The sequence below is a fragment of the Psammomys obesus genome, unplaced genomic scaffold, assembly GCF_907164565.1.
Source record: "Psammomys obesus unplaced genomic scaffold, mPsaObe1.curated_primary_1811, whole genome shotgun sequence".
In the NCBI taxonomy this organism is placed as follows: Eukaryota; Metazoa; Chordata; class Mammalia; order Rodentia; family Muridae; genus Psammomys; species Psammomys obesus.
The window spans coordinates 12776922-12785576 of NW_026596131.1; the positions used below are offsets into that span (position 1 = coordinate 12776922).

At 45.0% G+C, this 8655-nt stretch overlaps 1 protein-coding gene across 4 annotated transcripts in view; it reads left to right on the top strand.

The window, feature by feature from the left end:
* Positions 1 to 8655, top strand: part of Tnrc6c (trinucleotide repeat containing adaptor 6C) — a 114397-nt gene that overhangs the window by 2561 nt on the left and 103181 nt on the right. Inside the window, exon 1 of one of the 4 annotated variants that reach the window (XM_055592381.1) lies at positions 7 to 81. The exons of 2 other annotated variants lie outside the window; for them this stretch is intronic. The gene's annotated coding sequence lies outside the window, so the exon portion shown is untranslated. Of the gene's footprint in view, positions 1 to 6; positions 82 to 566; positions 622 to 8655 lie in introns of those variants that run through there. One more of the 4 variants, XM_055592382.1, reaches the window with a different exon arrangement.

An 8655-nucleotide genomic window follows, 5' to 3' on the forward strand; every position in this document is an offset into this window, starting at 1 on the left:
CGGGCGGCCGAGAGCGACCTGTCCACCGCCAGGCCCGCGCCGCCGGAGCCCCGCGGAGCCGCCGCCGGGGACGGAGCCCAGGTGAGAGCGCCGCCGCCGCTGCGCCCCGAGGTCTTCGGGCCCTTTGTTCGGCCGAGCCGGAGCGCGGCGGCCCCGAGCGACCCGCGTGCGACGCCGGCCGGGGCTTGACGGGCGGGAGGAGAGGCGCGGGCAGCGAGCGCCGGGCCGGGCGAGCGGCGTGGGGATGATGGGGGACCCGGGGCTCGGACGCTGAGCCGTGCCTCCCGCGCCGGCTCTGTCCTTTTAAACTGCTGCGGAGGATGAGACCGGCTCTCCTTGCACGGTCCCCTGCAGCCCGTGCGTTTCCGAAGGGTGGCATACACCGATCCGCAGTGTGGCGTCGTTTGGCGAGCTGTTCGCGACCCCGAGGGCCCCCTGCAGTTGTGAGATGAGGTGGATCTGTGTGTAACGGTGTTGCAAACGGACTGCGGAGTGCTGCGGGCGAGGAAGACGCGCCGCCGCCGCCACTGCAGCCTCCCCGGCCGCATTAACACCTAAGGACACGCGAGCGCCCCGACGCCGCCTCTGCTCTTAGGGATGCTTGGTCAGCGCCTTCGCCAAGTAGGTGAAACGTAGCGAATGCGACCGTAGCAGTTAAAACCTGCAGATGTGGACCTGAAGCTGTCCCCTACCCCACCCCCCACCGCCCGCGCGTTGGCCGGGCGAGGAGACGGTTGGCGCGCGCGCTGCGCGTAGCTGGAGGAATCCTGATGAAGGATGGTGCTGGGATGCTGTGCGGGAGCCCGGGGAGGAGGAGCCGGCGGAGCCGGGCTGCACCTATGGCGTTCTGAGACATCTGACAGTGCGGGTGCCTCCGTGTGTAATTAGTTGAGTTGTCTCCAACCTTTGCCTCCACCAGATGAAAACCTCCATTTGAGTGGTCTGCTCCTTGCCTTCTCGGCGTGAAGCGTAGATTCAAAACTCAAAATGGTGCTCCGTTGATGGCCAGCTTGGGCATCTTCAGGGAATTGCACGTCGGGGTCTCCTGGCTGGTTTGCGCCGTTGTATTGCCCAGGTTCCGGGTGGTGGTTTTCTGGGTACCTGGTGTGCACGTTAGCCAGTATAGCTAGTACGTTCGTGACCACATCTCTGAATGGCCCCTGACTGTGTAGGCTGTTACTTTATGCACTTTCCTGTCTTTCTTTGGAGTAACTATGTGAATTAGTTGACACCCTGAAAATGTCACTCGAGTGACTTGAGAGGACAGTTTGAACTGTGTGGAGGTGCTGACAATTATATTTCTGGATTGCAGACTTCCTTCCTTACAAAGTGAGAGGCTGGGTTAGATAAGACATCCCAAGCCAGCTGAACTTGGCTGGCAGAGGGCACCTTGAAGAAAATTACATTTTTCCAGAACAGGAGAGGTGGACCTTGCTTTGGACGGTTCAGTTGTGGCACCCACTAAGATGCTTTTATTGAGAAAAATTATACAAAATGAGGCTTTTAAAATGTAGGATTCTGTTATACTGACAGAACTGATTTTATTGTTCATGGGGTGGATCTGAATAGCTGAGACTTTGTTTACTCATACTGAAAAGACTTTGCCCCACGATTTAATAAGGTATCAAAGCTTAGACCCTGAGAGTGGCAAAGGGTTAATCTTAATTCCACTTTGCATTCTTGGGGTTTAAATCTTTTGGTGGTGGTTGGGACTCTAGTAAATGCTGGTCCTCTTTATGGTTAGTGTTGTGTTGTCACAGTGGCAGATATAGTCCTTAGTAAAAGGACTTTGTAACAGGTTTATATTTATGCTTTTCAACTTGGCATTTTGGAATAAGTGGTTGAGTGCTGGTTATGCCGAAGTGAAGTGCATTGTTTCATTTGACACCATTGGCTAAGAAGTAGCCAAGTCATTTGGAGACTATTTGAAACTTTAAAGGACAGTGTTCCTCCTCATTGCTGCCACCTTTTTGTTAAGCAGTGGCCTTTAATGAAATAATTGTGTGCTCTTGTCACCCAGAACTAAGCCAGGTGACATTTTTGTCTGGTTGGGTTTGGATTCCTTTGACTAAAATTGCTTTGAGTCAGTCAGATAGGCTTTACCTTTTATTCTGGCTTTCTTTCAAAGGGTCTCGCTGTGTGTGGTAGGTGAGCAGGAGGAAAGTCTCTTGAGAGGTGAGCAGGTGATGAAGGCCTCTGTCAGGATAAGTGGCTTCAGTGAAGGGGTCTTAAAGATACTTACCATCTTAATCACCTTATTTGAAGACATCCTAGCTTTGAATAAGGAGAGAGGAGCATCATTGTGAACCATTGTCACCATTTAGAGGATAGAATTTTACAGAGTTATTACTTTCTTTAAGCCAGTTTGATTAGGCAAATTAAATTTTTACAAATTGGCTTTTAAATACTCGAGCTGTTGTGAGGAGAGTGTTTCTTATAAAATAATATACCTTTAAAAATAGACTTTAACACATAAATATATTCTCATTGATAAATTTTCAGGTTATACGTAGTTTTTCAGAAATACAATTACTTAAGAAATACCTATAACCTTACAGAGAACCCATGTAAGTGATGTGAAACAGGTAAATGCCCAGAGCGTGTTTGGTTTATTTTTCATCCTCCACTTCGACAGAACGATGTTTTGTGTTCAAAGTGCTGTGTAGCTCCATACACTTTGGGACATTTTTGGAATTGCACTGAAAGTGACTTCTTTCCTTGGCCTAAGAGGCTTTGAGAGGATGAAGAAGCTATGCAGGGAGGGAGGGCTGTTTGTTAATTTAAGAATGCATTCCTCCTGTGTAGCCCTCAAAACACTACAGAGCTGTGTGCAGAGCTAGACAATCTGGGCACCCAGCCATGAAACATCCCTGAGGCAGCTCCGACAGTGTGCACACTCTCCTGAGCCCGCCTTTCACAGCTGTACCACGCCAAAACAGCAGAAAAGCAGCCTTCTTGCTCATGTGAACTCTGTGGCTCTCAGAGTCTCAGCTGTGATTCAGTTGTGATGAAGACTGGCTAAGAATGTGGCTTCTGGAATATATGCCAATGAATATAAATGCTTCTCTAGAAATTAGAATATGGAGTTGTTACCATCACTCCCCCGCCCCCCGCCGCCCACCCTTTTTGGGCTATTTGTTGTAACACATCTTTCCTATTACAAACATGAGATCACCTGGCCATGCGCAGCAGTCACAAGGCTGAGGAGTCCTTTGGGAGACTCTTCCCCGGGGCACAGGCTGGGTTGGTCTGATGGGCTTTACTTTCCATTTTGCTTCTTCATAAACCTTTCTGCCACAACAATTTTTTTTAATTGTCAGCTCATTATCATTGAAGCTGATAGCATTCTTTGTAGGCATCACCTTTTTTGTATAATAAATGATCCCCCGGGAGCCTTCAGTCTTCCTTCTTTAGATCTTTGGCAGAGAATATTCTTTTGGTTTTTTGAGACAGGGTTTTTCTATGTAGCCCTGGCTGTCCTGGAACTAACTTGCTCTGTGGACTAGGCTGGCCTCAAATTCATGGAGATTCATCCGCCTGCTTCTGCCTCCCAAGTGCTGGGATTAGAGGTGTGTGCCACCACTGCCTGGCAAAAGTATTCTTACGTAGTCATGCATCCTTCTTCAGAAGGCTTGAGCTGTATTACAGCACTGAGTCAGGTTATTGTCAGCAGCCAGAAAACTATCCCTCGTGAAGTCCTTTGCCATCATGTATAGTCTTTTGACAAGACTGACACAAATGGACATTCATGGCAGAGTGATTCTTGGGAATGTATGCTGTGCATGCCTCATTCTGTGTGTACTGATAGGTAAAACTAAAATCTTTCACAGCAAAAACTCATTTGCCCAAGCCGGGCACAGTTATGCATGCCTGTACTCCCAGCACTCAGTGAGGCAGAGGCAGAGGCACGAGGATCTCTGTGAGTTTGAGGCCAGCCTGGTCTACAAAGCGAGTCCAGGACAGCCAGGGCTATATAGAGAAACCCTGTCTCGAAAAACCCGCCCCAAAAGAGAGAGAGAGAGAGAGAGAGAGAGAGAGAGAAAGAAAGAAAGATAGAAAGAAAGATAGAAAGATAGATAGATCACTTTCTTGGATTGACCCTGGCAAAGATATTGTATACTTTTTATTCCCAAAGATCATTTCTTTTTAATTATTCTTTGAACTAATTAGGAGAACCCAAGTTAGAATAGCCAGCAGAAATTAAACTAGATCTGCAGATGGGGGCTGGCAGCTAAGGGCTCACGGATTGCATTCTTGTTGAGGCAAGAGATCAACAACAAAGTTCTTCGGAAGCTGTGGGAGAGGGGTGCATGCCCTTACAGATGGGAATAGTGTAGCTTTTAACATAGCCTCTTAATCTCACTTCCTTTGCATGGTGATCCACCCATCCTGCAGCATGCTTTTCGAGCACCTTCTTTGTGTTAGCTAATAAGTGTGGCTACTCTGGTCAAGTACGGATGTGGAGGGGACTTGGCTGGTGTAGATGGTGTTGTTGGCTGTCAGGCAGCTGTGACATGTGCCTCAGGCCCTCCAAAGCCAGGACTTATCCTTGGCCCTGCTTGCCGCCTTCTGTGTGCATTGCCACAGTGGAAGAAGAGACTTTTCGGGATTGACCTGCTGGTGATGGTGTATAAAGAGAGAACAATCAGGAAAGGTTTGGAGGCAGCCACATACACATACGGAAATTTGGCAAAAATCTATGGTGGTATGTACTTGGGTAGTCCTATACTTCCCTTATCTTCTTTGAAAAGGTGAGTTTCAAGACAGACGCTGAAAGAAGTCCAGCCCAGTATTTCCCAGTCTTCCATGACCATCAAGCACAACTTAGCCTCTCCGGACTAAGCTGTAGTTCAAGGCAACTACTTTTGGGAAAGGCTGAGGGCATGCCCACCAGTCAGTCAGAAGAGAAAGTGGCTTGATGGGGTAATGGTGTGGACACACAAAACTTGGCTTAAAAAGTCTTGGTCCTGAAAGGTGGAACTTCCTTGGATGAAATTGATAACTCTGCAAGGAGACAATGGGCAAAACAGTTTTAGGGGACATCACAGCTGAGACACAAAGGGGCTCAGCGTTCTTAACAACTTAAGTGAGCACTGGGACTTAGCGTTCGTGTTGGTGAGTTTGTGTTAGTTTTATGTTGTTAGTTTTGTGTTGGTATTGGGTAGAACCATCATTGTTTACCTGCTTGGACACTATTGGTGGTTGTTGATGGGCTTGACATGAACAGTGGTGGATGGGGAGCATCCCTTGAACAGACGCAAGGGTTCAAATTATGGGCAGTGTGTGTGACTGGCTGTGTGAGACAGGTGGCCAGGGTTGCACAATGATGGGATGGAACTAAGAGGTGCTAAGAATTTGTAGGACAAAACACACAGGGTTGCTGTGGGTGTCAGAAGGAAGGAATTCTAAGAGGCAAGTCGCTTGGCTTGCTGCTCTGTTGTGGGGTGTGTCCTGTAGAAATGTCCCGTTAAATACAGTACCTCCTTGGTAGATGTGGTTATGGCAAGAGAGCTTATTGTGTGAGGTTTTGTCCTGGGGTAGAAACTGGGATCAGAGCAAAACCCAGGCATGCAGTCAGCCATGTGAGAGTGGAATTCTGCTGTTAATTATGGTGAATACTCTCAATGAAAACAAGTTTTCTGAGTGTCCTACCATAAGAAACTGACCACTTACATAGCATCCCAAGATAGACTTTTAACCCTGTGGACATGGAATAGTGACCAAAAGAAAGAAAAAGCAAACATTTTCATAGTTGCACAGAAGAAAGGTTGTGTTATCACAAAAATATTACCATATAGCCACATTGGTAGTTTTGTTGTTTTTGCCCCCTTTGGATTACAACATTTTTTAAGTTAGACAAATATAACTTTTATAAACTTAAGGAACAAATATATTCTTGTTTAACAAAGACAAAAAAATAAAAAACAAAATAAGCTTTTTCTTTTTGTATTCCTTTAGAATAGAATGGGGAAGCTTTATTTGTTGTTTTTTGTTGTTGTTTTGTTTTTTAAACAGGGTCTTACTATGTAGCTCAGGCTAGCCTTGAACTCACTGTTGTTCTGCCTCAGCTTCTTGAGTGCCACCACATTCTGCTTGAGAAACTTTAAAACAGGTTAAAATTGTTTTTCATTTTCCACAGACAGGTGAGGAGAATCTTAGCCATCGTTGTACTTAACATTAAATATTGCACTTACCTGATTGTACATTAGTGCCAGTGTCTTCATTAGTGGCCGTGTCTTTATTAGGCTCGAGTTACCTGTTAGGAGGAATGACTTGTTCATCTTCCTATAACAGCTATGATGTTTTGTAAATATTAAGATAAAAATTTCCAGGGGCTGGGGAGATGGCTGAACGGTTAAGAGCACTGGGTGCCCTTGCCAAGGAGCAGAGTTCTGTTCCCAGCAGCCCGGCACTCCAGGGGCTCCACAGCCACCTGTGCACATGCTGCATGCCCACACAGTAATAACAGTAAATCTTTAAAACTGTATTTTCAGGGTCATTGCTACACTTGGTTACTGGAGACGTTTCTCTGTGCATAGTACCAATCTATAAATAAGTAGTTTCAGCTCTGAGTCCTCTATTCAGAGATGCTGCTTCCACAGCATCATGAGGGAAAGACAGGAGTTGGTGATTGGGCTTTTAGCCTCTGAAGATAATGACTGAGCTTTCAACTACTCAACCTAGTTGGGAGGAATAGCAGAAGGATATTGAGTCCACCTCAGTGGACATTGTGGAGATCCTTGCATCACGTTTTTGTGTGGGTACCTAGAGGAATGAATAGCTCCTTTTTTCCGAGGCCCTGGCACTGTCAGTGAATGTCCCCAGTAAAATCGAGAAAGTACAGCACATGGTATTTGTCACAGAGGTTAAAATTTTAGGTTTGATAAATAATAACAATAATACCAATAATTGGACTACTGTCTTTAGATACAAGCCCATTGAAAACATGATCACAGTCCAAGGAAGGGGTCACTCTGGCCAAGCTGAGTCACCTGATTAACATATATGTTAAGCTTATTGTTCACTTAATAAGGGTTTTATTGCCTCTTCACTAGTCTTATCAAAAATTTTACATGTAGTTATTCATTCACTCATGTTTGTGGTTCTGAGAACCCAATTGAGAGTCTCATGCCTGCTAAGCAAGGGTGTCCCACTGAGCTATACTCCCACTCCCTAGATATAGTTATTTAAATAGCTTCCATGTATCTATTTAACCTGGGGTGGCAGAACTTTGATTTGGTAAATCCTAAGACCAAATAATTTTTATTTTCTGACTTGTGATTTTTCTAAGTGAACCTTAAATTAGTCTTAACACACATAAGTTTCAGAATTCAACCCTCAGATATACTCAAAATTCTCATTGGCTTCTCTTGTAAAGTTTATTATCCCCACATCCTTTCTCTTTAGCGCCCTGAAGTTCTGTACATTAGAGATAGAGTAAAGGAAGCCTGGGTGCAGGAGCAGTGTCCACTCTGTTAAGCCAAGAAGTGCAGCCCATGAAAGGATTCCCAATGCCACAGTAGCACTAGCTAAGGAGTGCTTGTCAGTGCCAAGTTGAAATCACTAAGTGAATTACCTTGTTTATTCTCTACATAGATGAGAGAAGAGGCCCGGCCTACCTATCTTCAGTTCTCCCCACCTCCGTGGCTCTGTGACACTTTCTCATTCAAGCTGACTGAGTGATTTTTATCAATCTTAACATCTAGGGGATCTTTGATACTCCATATTTGATCTGAAGTATCTGGTCTATTCATAAAAGATTTCTTAACCAGTGGTACATATGTCTCTAATGAGGCTGGAAGTTGACAGCCCCAGTCAGTGTCATTTGGGGCTCTAAATGAAACGCCTTTGATGTGTGTAGAAGAAACAGTACTCACGTGTGAAAACCCTAGTGTAAATGTCCTTCCCCAGATTCCTGACTGTGGCATCAAGATGGCTCAGGCAGGTCCTTCGTAAGTAGAACGTGTGGGTTATTTTTATTCTGCTGCAGCAGCAGGTTTTTCTTAGAGCATTATTTGAAAATTAATTTTACTGAAAAATTCAAGTCTGTTAAAAGATTCTAGTTTTAATATAACTTCTGAAAAGGGGGAGACATTGCTGTGAAGAAAAAGGAGGAGGAAGAATCTGTGTCACCTTGAAACTGGAATGCTTTAGTTAATGGGCTAAGTGCAAAGGAAGCCGAGCCTTTGATATACAAAAGCCATGTATGAATGGGTGATGCCTGCCTTTCTTCTGTCTAATTCAGCCACTTCCTATTCAATCTCAAATCTCAGTGGGAAAGCAATTTCCCTCACTTGACCCATTTTTCTACAGCAGTGTGTCTTTCTTTTGGTTCTTTAACACAGAAGTTCATAGGAATGTAGTATTGTAAGCCTCAAAGTCTTACCACGTGGGGAGAATCATACATCTGACTTTGGATAAGCAAGTTGTCTTTTGTTTCTTTATTTGGCTAGGGTTTACTTTTTTAGTTTGCTGCCATGATTTTAATAGAGGCGCAAATGTTAAGTAGTTGAAATTGGTATAAAAGCAGGAAGATAACTTGAGCCCAGAAGTTTGAGACCAGCCAGCCTGGGCAAAATAGTAAGAATATTTTTTTTGTGTTTTTTGTTTGTTTGTTTTGCTTTGTTTTTTTGGAGACAGTGTCATTATGCATAC